The sequence below is a fragment of the Magnolia sinica genome, chromosome 1, assembly GCF_029962835.1.
Source record: "Magnolia sinica isolate HGM2019 chromosome 1, MsV1, whole genome shotgun sequence".
In the NCBI taxonomy this organism is placed as follows: Eukaryota; Viridiplantae; Streptophyta; class Magnoliopsida; order Magnoliales; family Magnoliaceae; genus Magnolia; species Magnolia sinica.
The window spans coordinates 84,804,877-84,817,560 of NC_080573.1; positions in this window are offsets into that span (position 1 = coordinate 84,804,877).

Here is a 12,684-nt window from a genome sequence, read left to right on the forward strand (position 1 = left end):
TCCATCTTTCATCTTCTTCATTACATACCTACCTCCCACCATTTCCCTCAAAAACCCAACTCCTCCCACCTCCGATCTATCGTATTTCCTCTCATTTGAGCACACAAGTCCACCATTGTACCTCATAAACCCCAAAATCCACCAACTCATCTCCTCCATCAAGCTTTCTTAACTTCCATGGCTCTTTTTGAGCTAATGGCTACCACCTTTTCCATTTCAATGCTCCTTTCTCTAATGGGAAAAAGAAGGACGTCCACGGATGAAGTCGGGCCTAGCCGCCCAACCCGTCCGAGGAAGAAAGTGGGCACAGAAGCAAGTACAAGCGTCGCACGAGAGTAACGGACGAAGTAGGATCTCGATCCCCAGATTTCACTCGAAAGAGTTCTATTGGCGGGCATCAGACACGGTAAGTTTCGTGGCCGTAAGGTTGTGTTTGAAGCACATGTGGACGAACAGCTATTTGGACTATATCCGGTAATGGACCTCTTGTTGGACTCCGGGTGGGGTCCCATATTTGAAGGTAAGTCTCATGTGTGCGAGAGCACTGTCTGAGCCTTCTACGCCCACATTCGGGATCCACTACTAGAGCCTCTACAGTTCACTATTCCCATAGGAAGGCGGGAAGTAATAGTCAATGTGGATGCGATGGCCCGAATTATGGGGATTGAACATGGTGAAGTGCATGCTAAAGAATCTCATCTCAAGAGTATGCAAGAAAGAGATCACCGCACGCAGTTTCTTTGTGGCCGACTGGTTCACTGGAAGTGAGGAAATTACCTTTCATCGACCAAATTGACAAACGATTTCCACCTACTCTACCACATGTTCACCTATAATGTGTATCCTAGGTGGGGCAACCATACCGAATACACTCATTTGATGGTGGACTTCCTGTATAGAGCTGGGTAGGGAGACAAGCTATGTCTGCCTATGTTTGCCCTGCTACAGATAGTGCAGATCGCACGTGCTGTTAGGAGAGATGTTTCACTCCCTTTTAGCTAACTTATATGCAAGATTGCTCGAGAGTTCGACTACAGACTTAACATGGATGAGCTTGTACTAATCCACTTCATTAATGACACTACGCTCAACAACATGGGAATTGGCCCTCGACAACATCAAGACTGACTCAATGAGTATGGGGGCGAGACAGAAAGTGGAGAGGAAGAGAGTAATGAAATAGAGGAAGAAACCAATGAAGAAGAGGAAGAAAATGAGATAGAAGAAGGAAGTGAGGAAGAAGAGGAGGAGTCCTAAGATTCAGATGGGGGACCTCCTACTGCTATACATGGGCATTGCCGTGATCAGGCCGCCTGGAAGCCCACCTAGCTCAGATTGAAGAGAACCAGGTTGCCCTGTGACAAGAGGTCAACAAGACCTAGGCCGAACTGAAATAAAAGCTTGAAGAGTGTCAGGCTTACATGAAGCAGAGATTTAAGAAGATGTCCCGCACTCTGAAGGCCCTCCTGTGCTGTATATAGGACAAGGGTGCTCCTCCACCATCACCAGATTTGGACGACTAGTCATACGATGTGGTCATCTTTTAGTTTTCTTTGTTTCTTGTTTTCTTTTGTAATAGCATTGGTAGGCTTGGTTGGTTGTTAGTGTGTTTAGTGTTTAAAACTTGTGTTAGAATACCTCACATGCATCTTCTATCATGATCCATGTAAGACTACATCTCATGTATTGTGACAATTTTGGTTTGATGGAATGCATGAAGCTTCTTTTGATTTGGAATGTGAATGATGTTTGGATAAGTGTGTGTTATTATGCTAATCTCACATGAGTTGCACCTTATGTTGTATATAGGGAATGCCACCTAAGAGCACTCAGAGCACTGCACGTCTCATACTTGGCGGATCATTTGACAGGGCACCTCCCCTAAGCGATAGCCACACGGACCCTAGTTTGGACCCTGATAGTGACACAATGTTGGATTCACAGCCGGTCACTGGCCCCACAAATGGGCCAATAACTAATATACCACCGGTTCTAGAACAGAACCGTGCATCTACCTCGACGCCATACATGCCTCAGCGGCTCCTCCTCCTGATAGGTTAGAGGAGATGATGCTCCTGATGCGGCAATAACAGCAGATTTGGACCATGATCGCAAGGGCCCTTGCCCAGAATATGAATATGGTCCTACCTGCACTACCTGTGTAGCCTGTTGGGAATATGACATGTGGTTTATTTGAATGCTTACAGCATTTTTGACCTCCCACCTTTGCAGGCACTCATAGGCACGAGGAGGCTGAATACTGGCTCGACTGCATCTCTAAGATGTTGAAGCCACTGCACTGTACTGAGGCAGACCAGGTAGAGTTAGTTACTTATATGTTTGAGAAGTAGGAGGCTAGTCTCTGGTGGGACAGCGTTCTATGAACAGTTACTGCTGGATATGTATAGACATGAGATTCATTTGAGACTCGCTTCTATGGGAAGTACTTCCCCCTCACATACCACAATGAAAAGGAGAGTGAGTTTCTTCACCTTTGACAGGGAGGGATGACCATGGTAGAGTATGAGAATTGCTTCACGGAGTTGGCCAGATATGCTCCTTTGATACTATCAGATGAGCCAATGCGAATGCGGTGATTTTCTGAGGGTTTGTGGCCTTAGATACGTACAAAGATGTGTTGCGCTAGCATTCCCAACTATGTGGAGCTAGTGAACATGTCCCTGCGAGCTAAGCAGGATGGGGATAGACTATCCCGTACACATATATCCATAGGTCCGAGGCCTCAACCTGATTTGCCGAACAGACCGTTCCTCAGTAAGATGCCACATACAGATTTGCCTCCAAGGCTTATGGCTCCACTGACCTAACTGAGGCGATCTGATTTATGTTGCACCTACTGCAAGAGGTTGGGCCATACAAATACCTACTGCTTTACCAAGATGAGGGATAACGTCTTTATACCACCTCAGAAGATCAACCATCAGTTGCCACAAGCCATTTCAGCTCCCCCTCTACGAGCAGTACCGCCAGCACAGCCTTCTTATAGACCAAATGAACCTCAAAATAGGCCGCCTCAACGACCTATGGCAGTAAAGTCGAATCTTCTTCAATAAGCTTGTGTGCACTCACTTGCGGCTGAAGCATCCGAGTCTGAAACCGCGGCACCATTGGCTTTCGAAGTCACAGCACATATCTAAGGTACACCAGTCTTCCTATTGGTGGACAGCAGGTCCACTATCTTAATAATATCATGCGCAGCAATTAAGCGACTAGTGTTGAAAACTATTCCTATGATTGGGGTGAGACTCCTTATCGCCACAGGAACTTTTTCTGACTCTACTAAGAGTTGTAAGGGTTGCTCGGTAGACTTATGAAGCAGAACAGTACTCGTTGACCTGATTGTGGCCCCACTATGTCATTATGATGTCATTCTCGATATGGACTAGCTCACCGAGATGAAGGTAGAGATCGATTGCGATACCAGAGTGGTGATAACACATGCACCTGAGGGCACAACCTTTACCTTCCCAGTTCAGGTCACTAGCTCATTTTCTCATATTCACCAACCATTCATCTTCTCTCTGAGCCATAATGATCCGGTCATCAATAAGTGGCTGTATATGAATATGTACGACGCTTACGAACGGCTCCTCTACCGTAAGCTTCTGTTTAAAGTCTCGCACAAACTCTGTCATTTTCCATTCTTCAATCATTAGCGAAGTCGCAAATTCTATTGTCTTCTTACGGCTCATGCATTTTCCATAAGGTTAGCCTTACCAGATGGTAGGAGGCCTCAAACTTGAAGTCTTTCAAGGTTTCCATCCATCGCTGCTACCTTATATTCAGGTCCCTCTGCGTGAATATGTACTTGAGGCTCTTGTGGTCGCAAAAAAGCTCGAACTCCTCTCCGTAGAGGTAGTGTCTCCAGAGCTTTAATGCGAAGATAACTGCTACCAATTCCAGGTCGTACATAGGGTATTTTTCTTCGAACTTCCTCAACTGTCGCGACACATAAATGATCACTTTGTCCTTCTACATAAGAACACAACCCAAACCAACACGGGACGCATCGGTGTATATCGTATATCTGACCCCTTGCTCTGACAATACTAACACAGGGGCGGATGTCAGGTTGTCCTTTAATTCCTTAAAGGCTGCTTCTGCCTTCTCATTCCAGGAAATCTTAATATCCTTTCATGCAAGCTGAGACAACGACTTGGCTATCTTGGAAAAGTCCTTAATAAACCGATGGTAGTAGCCAACAAGTCCAAGGAAGCTCCTCACTTTTGTAACTGAACCGGGCTGCTCCCAATCCTAAACTGCAGTTACCTTAGTAAGGTCCATAGCTATTCCTTCTTTGGACACCACATGTCCCAGGAACTTGACTTCTTCTTTCCAGAAGTCCCATTTCTTGTACTAAGCAAATAACTAGTTCTTCCTGAGAGTATCGAAAACTGCTCGCAGGTGCTCTTCGTGATCCCTTTAGCTCCTAGAGTATATCAAAATGTCATCTATAAATACGATGATGAACCTGTACAGATACGGCCGAAACACCTAGTTCATGAGGTCCATGAACACTACCGATGTATTTGTGAGTCCAAACGACATCACAAGGAATTTATAGTGCCCAAAACTAGTTCTTAATGCCGTTTTCTGCAAGTCTTAATCCCTGACGCGCAACTGATGGTATCCAGACTATAAGTCAATCTTCGAGAAATACTGTGCCCATTTCAACTAGTCAAACAGGTCATCTATCCTAGGCAGATGATACTTGTTCTTGTCTGTCACTTGATTCAACCTACAATAATCAATACGCAATCGCAATGATCCATCCTTCTTCCTAACAAACAAAACAGGTGCTTCCCAAGGAGACACACTTAGTCATATGAAATCTGAATTCAACAATTCATCAATCTGTCTCCTCAATTCCTCCATTTCACATGGAGGCATGTGATACGTAGGTAAGGAAATGGGTGTCGCACCAGGCACAAGGTCGATAGTAAAGTCAATCTCGCGTCGAGGAGGTAGTTTAGGTCAGTTGAAATGGGCATAGTATTTCTCAAAGATTGACTTACAGTCTGGATACCATCAATTGCACGTCAGGGATGAAGACGTGCAGAAAACGACATTCAGAACCGTTTTGGGCACTATGAATTCCTTGTGATATCGTTTGGACTCACAAATGCACCGGTAGTGTTCATGGACCTCGTGAACCGGGTGTTTCGGCCGTATCTGTACAAGTTCATCATCATATTTATAGATGATATTTGATATACTCCAGGAGTCGAAAGGATCACGAAGAGCACCTGTGAGCAGTTTTCGATACTCTCAGGAAGAACCAGTTATTTGATCAGTACAAGAAATGAGACATCTGAAAAGAAGAAGTCAAGTTCCTGGGACATGTGGTGTTCAAAGAAGGAATAGCTCTGGACCTTACTAAGGTAACCGCAGTTCAGGACTGGGAGCAACCTGGTTCAGTTACAAAAGTGAAGAGCTTCCTGGGACTTGTTAGCTACTACCATCGGTTTATTAAGGACTTTTCCAAGATAGCCAAATCATTGTCTCAGCTCACACTAAAGAATATTAAGTTTGCCTGGAATGAGAAGGCAGAAGCAGCCTTTAAGGACTTAAAGGACAAGCTAACGTCCGCTCCTGTGCTAGTATTGTCAGAGCAAGGGGTTAGATATACGATATACACCAACGCATCTCGTGTTGGTTTGGGTTGTGTTCTTATGCAGAAGGACAGAGTGATCATTTATACATCGCGACAGTTGAGGAAGCTCGAAGAAAACTACCTTATGCATGACATGGAATTGGTAGTAGTTATCTTCGCATTAAAGCTCTGGAGACATTACCTCTACGAAGAGGTGTTCGAGCTTTTTTGCAACCACAAGAGCCTCAAGTACATATTCACACAGAGGGACCTGAATATGAGGTAGCAGCAATGGATGGAACCTTGAAAGACTTCAAGTTTGAGTCCTCCTACCATCCTGGTAAGGCTAACTTTGTGGCAGATGCATTGAGCCGCAAGAAGACAATAGAATTTGCAGCTCCGCTAATGATTGAAGAATGGAACATGGTAGAGTTTGTGCGAGACTTCAAACAGAAGCTTATGGTAGAGGAGACATTCGTGAGCGTCGCACATATTCGTATACAGCCACTTATTGATGACCAGATCATTATGGCTCAGAGAGAAGATGAATGGTTGGTGAATATGAGAAAATGATCTAGTGACGATGAAGATTCTAAATGGATAGTTGGTTCGGATGGGGGCTTACGTTATCGTGGCCGCTTATGCGTCCCGAATCTTCATGACTTGAGAAAGGAAGTTCTCAAAGCTGCTCACAATTCGAAGATGGTGATGCATCCTAGTAATACAAAGATGTATCAAGATATGAAGCGTTCTACTGGTGGGACAACATGAAGGCCCACATAGCAATTTTTGTATCTTGTTGTCTCACGTGCCAGTAGGTCAAGGTTGAGCATCACCGACCTCCTAATTTACTTCAGCCCATGCATATAGCTGAATAGAAATGAGACTTCATATTTATGGATTTCATTTTCGGGTTACCAAAGATGAGGGAGGGACACGACTCCATTTGGGTGATTGTGGACCGATTGACGAAATTGGCTCATTTCCTCCCGACTAGAGTCTCGAACTCAGCAGATGATTTAGCCAAGCTGTACATCAAGGAGACAGTACGTCTACATAGAGTACTTATGGAGATTGTGTCGGATCGAGACACGCGATTCATGTTTATCTTTTGGACTCGAATCCAAGAAGCAATGGGGGTAAAACTAAAGTTCAGTACCACGTTCCACCCACAGACTGACGAATAGAAGGAACAGGTAAATCAAGTATTAGAAGACATGTTGCGGGCATGTGTGCTCAATTTCAAAGACAGTTGGGATGACTGTCTTCCCTATGCAGAGTTCACTTACAACAACAGCTTTCAAGTGACTATTGGAATGACTCCCTACGAGGCACTGTATGGGCACCCATGTCGAGCACCCCATTGTTGGGCAGAAGTTGGCGAGAGGAGCCTGGAGGGAGCATGTATTTCTTAAGGTTTTTCCAATGAAGGGAGTTCTTCATTTTAGTAAGAAGGGGAAGCTTACACCGTGATTCATTGGCCCATTCCAGATTTTAGATTGAGTATGTGTAGTAGTATATCACCTTGCCTTGCCCACACCACTCATAGGTGTGCACAACGCATTTCATGTATCGATGCTAAAGAAATACGTTCCTAATCCTACTCAAATTATTAAGTGGGAGCAGGTGCAGCTGAGTGAAGATGCTACCTACGTACAGCGACCAATGCATATTCTAGACAGGAAGGAGCAGGTGCTATGCAGTAAAGTGATTCCACTTGTGAAGGTATTGTGGACTCACCACACTGAGGAAGATGCTACTTGGGAAACAGAAGCTGAAGTCCGTAAGAAGTACCATCAGATTCTCGAGGAGTATGAAAAGGTACTAATTTTGAGGATGAAATTTTTTTTAAAGGAGGGTAGATTGTAACGTCTCGAAAAAATCCATACAAAGACCCGAGTACTACCTCAGGCAGGAATCCTTAATGACCGAATCCTTTAGAAATTAGATAAAAATTAGTTAAGTACTAAGTTAAATTAATCGGTGAATTAGCTTGAACCACTATCTATATGAGTGACAAGATCCAAAACCATTAGAATTGCTAACTCAACATTACTTAACAACCTCGGAGAAATCCCAAAACCCAGTTGCTCCCGGGAGCACATTGAAACTCTGTATCGGATCTAGACTGCATATTGAAAGTCCGATTACTGCGAAACTATAAGGTTGTGACTGCCATACTGGGCTTGACAAGCATCATGAGAATCGGGCCCAAATAGTATCTAGAAACGCACAACATGAACCCTGAGTAAAGAGGGTGAGAAACGCGAATATCTTTAGAAAATAAACTCAAACTTAAGTGAATTGGACCATTCGCTTATGGGAAAAATTGAAGACTTTAGACCGTTAGATTCTAACCAAACTATACCCTTGGATCAGGGAAATTTTCCCGCACAGGTCAGTGTACTTGTGGCCCTTATCGAGTGACGATGACCGTTAAACTGATACGGGTCCTCCAAGGTAAATCCACAAATCAGATCAGACCGAAACCTTAACCTGGCTTAAATCGATGGTCAGGGAACTTACTCCATGACATAGACAAGTAATGGACCTCCAGATGAGCTCCGTTTGCCCGAAACAGATGCCTTTTGGCTATAACTCAAGTATACATGGCCATGGGGCCATTGACATCACTTCTGAGCCTATATAAGCCCTTAAACCACCCCATTCCTATCCTATACGAATTTTTTCTAACCATAGGAGAGAGAAGAGAGAAAAGGAGAGAAAAGAGTGGAGATCGAAGGGAGAAACTTGGAGTTTGTTGCAGTACTTCTGTTCTGCCACTCCACACATTAAATCGCCTTCATGTCTAGTTACTCAAATCATTTCAACTTCATTTTGGATAAGAAATCTTAACCCTAATTTTGTTTTAGGGATTCAAAAAGAGGAAATGACGAAATAACTAACCTATCTTGTGATTTAGGTAGCCGTTGTGTTGTAGACAAGGACGTAGTGTACGAACCGAGTTCATAACGGGTGTACCGATGAAATGTGCAGACTATAAACATTTAGGTTATAGTTTTCAAGGCTTTCAATGTTAGCAATAATTTATGTCTGACTTGATTGCTGCCATATGATCTTAATTACAATGTATTCGATAAACTATACATGTGTGTGAACTATGTGAATATATAGTGCATTTCATGTGTTTCTTGAAATGTTTGAATGAAAGTGAAATTATGATTTATGCTTGCCATGACTAATAATCTAAAATACATGTGTGTTGTGTGTATGACAACTCCTTTATGAAAGGATTTGCCAAAATATATGCTATAACAAATTTAGTTTGTGTATATAGTATTATGTAGTCTAAGTGTTTGATAAAATGTTTTAACGAGAAAGTGTTTGATAAATTGCTTCCAACAAGGATGATGAGATAAGATTCTCAACTACCTTGTCCACAGTTATAGTTTCTTCCATGTAATGTAAATTGTTACTACATGTGTCACACCCCAAATCCAGAAATCAGATTCACAGGAATCCTAATCTCCGAATCCGGTGCTGATAACCTCTGTAGTACTCCATTATTGGCTCCTAGCATCCATACGCCAGATTCTGATCCTGGGATCCTACAAGGAAGATTTTCCAACGTAGACTTAACTCGTAATAAGCATAACCACAAGTATACCCAAATCACAAAGGCAACATCATCATCACATATCCACTAATATAATCATTTGAATACAGTGCTGAAAGGGAAATACATATGACAAAATCAAAACTCCAAAGGTCCGCTGCATGCTCCACTCTCAACACTGCTACAACCTGACACCACCTGCATGCATCTATCGTGCATAAGCTTATAGAAAACTTAGTGAGTGGTGAAGGTATGTGCCAAGGAAAGTGCTATATAAGCAACATCATAGTAATCAGAGTAAGCGAAAATACTAACAAGCTCATAATTCACACAATATCAGAAATACTGGTAAGTTCATAAATTATATGATATCAGAGTAATGCGAAAACATACTAATAGGCCCATAAACACCATCAGCCTTATCCAGGCTATGCGATGCAGGAATATAATAAAAACAATATCATATACTGATGAAGTAATATAGATCAGCTATGCAATGCGGATACAACAAGCTAAATATCAGATGCCGATAATGCAATGCAATATGCAAATCCTAATGAGTCCATGAATACTGTCAGTCGTATCTAGGCCGCATAAATGCATAAACATAGTAACCCAAAAATGTCATATGCTGCAGATGTAATGCGATATGCGGTGCGAATGGAATGACCATGCTGGAGTGTGAAGTCGGGATAATAGTACATAGTATCAGAGGCTATGGGGTCCATCACAAGGGACTTCAATCTAAACCAGTCTCATACCTAAATTTGGATAGTCAGACTAAATGTGTTAAACCCCTGATCTTAGGTTAGTCGTGCACCCAACCGAAATCCTGGCCATGCGAAGGTACATGTAACAAATAGTTGCACATTACTAGCCCGAGTGGATAGTAAATGAATAAATAAATGACTATGCAATTCTTACTCAATAAGTCCACATATCAGTAGGGTTCCTCTTTGTGGAATCACCGGGGTCTATTACACTCCAAACCAGATTGTCGCCCTACCGCGCGCAACAAGGTGGGTGGAAGAGACCTCACTATTCGCCTACCAATATCAGGCCCGGCTCATCAATAGTGAACCCCTTCCTCGAGCTGGTTAGACTCGGCCTAGTATTGCCCCCTCCTCTCTGGCAAGTAAGGTCATATCCCCTTCCAACAGACCACGACACAGTGGGAGACGCGGCCTAATGGTATACGGCCCTCATACACTCATGCATCTACTTGGTCTAAACGTTGGAGCAACCTCTAGAACTAAGAGGGTTTAGGGACTTTCACTCAAGAATATCTACAGCACCCCATGTAGAACAGATGTTCGGTGTCCCGTCTGGCCATCCACAAAATACCTGTGGAGGCTACGGCCCTGATGTCGCTAAGGCGTATGGTGGTCATGTCATACAAATATGAGATGCATGAGTCAAACAGTCCAATCATGCATCAATCCTGCACATATTGTGCACTCATGTGGGGCAACTTCGCTTATTAGGGAGCCCCATGAACAACCTGCCCTATGGCATATGCAATGGTTCATCACATCTCATAACAAACATGCAAATGATGCATATGGGTATGTATTATGATGCTATGCTGTCACATATTTATAATCAGTATCCCTAACCGGCATCGACAATCAACCTCAACAAAGTGGACATTTAACCAACATTGCCCCCAAGGAATGGCCCATATAGAGCCTAACATACAATGGACCCATGGCCTCACACAAGGGTCAAATATACAACACCATGGGCCTCACTCAAGAGCTTAATACACATCATGATGGGCCTTTCACATGGGCCTAACATACATCACAATGGGCTTCATCACCTAGCCCTCAAATGCATCACAATGGGTCTCATCACATATGCCTCATGTACATCACATTGGGCCTTAAACATGGGCTGAATACACATCACAACGGGCCTCAAATACAAGACGCGTATACATCACATTGAGCCTTAAACACGGGCTGAATACACATCACAACGGGCCGCATATACATCACATTGGGCCTCGATAATTGACCTTGACAATCGGCCTCAACAATCGGAATCGGAATTGACCTCAACAATCGGCCTCGACAATCGGAATCAGTATCGACAAATCGGAATCGGCCTCGACAATTAGAATCGGTATCGATAATCAGAATCGGCCTCAACAATTAAAATCGATATCGACAATTGAAATCGGCCCCGATAATCGGCCTCAACAATTGAAATTAGAATTGGCCTCAACAATCGGCCTCAACAATCAGAATCGGAATCAACAATTGAAATCGGCCTTGATAATCAGCCTCGACAATTGGAATCGGTATCGATAATCAGAATTAACCTCGATAATTGGAATCGATAATCGGTCACGAAATCGGCCTCGATTGCCAATCGGTCAATCAGCCACGACAATCAGAATCGGCAATCGGTCATGAAAATCGGAATCGATCGATAATCAGAATCGGTAACTTGGTCACGTCAATCAGAATCAGTAATCAGTTATGATAATTGGCCGAACAAGGCCTAAGGGAAGGTCACAATGTGGACATTTAACCATGATTACTCTCAAGGAGTGTCCTCATAGGGCCAAACATATAGTGGGCCTATGGTCTCACACAAAGGCCTAATATACATCGCAATGGGCCCTGTATACATCAAGTCGGGCCTCATTATATGGGCTGGAAATATATCATAACATGCCTTACCAAATGGACCACAAATACATAGCAAGTGGGCCTTACACATGACCCTCAAATACATCACAATGGGCCACCTCACATGGGCCGAAAATACATTACAATGAGCCATGACATATGGGCTAAAAATATATCTCAATGGGCTACGACCCATGGGCCTCAAATACATCAAGTTGGGCCGCATTAATGGGCCACACCAATCGGTCTCATATCATTAAGTGGGCCGCATCAATGGCCCACACCAATGGGCCTCATATACAACAAGTGGGCCTCAAACAAACATCATAGGTGGGCCCCATCACATGGCCAGGCAGTGTGGATGAATCACATCCATCAAGGTGGGACCGACAGAAGGATGGCGTGGACATAAAATACATACATCATGGTGGAGTCCTCATCACCGTCCAAACATGTTCAACACCGTCCAGATCATCTAGATGGTGTGGATGAACAAATACATAGCGGTGGGGCAGCACAACACCGTCCAAACTGCCTAACATAGATGGACGGAGTAGATACAACACGTACATTACATGGGGCCCACGTCCCAGCTGGACAGACGATGAGGAAAAGGCCCCTTCATCTGGTGGGTCACACAAATTGGCGGTGTGGATCAATCCCACACACTGCACATAGCAGCCATATCGCTGGTGTATCAGCCAGTCATTATGCTAGATTGGTGGGTCCCACGTGGGGCCCACCACATATACGTGTTATATGTATATCATATATACAGATTGTATTATACATATAATATATATAATATTATATATATACATCTGTCGTTGTTTATATATATATATATATATATA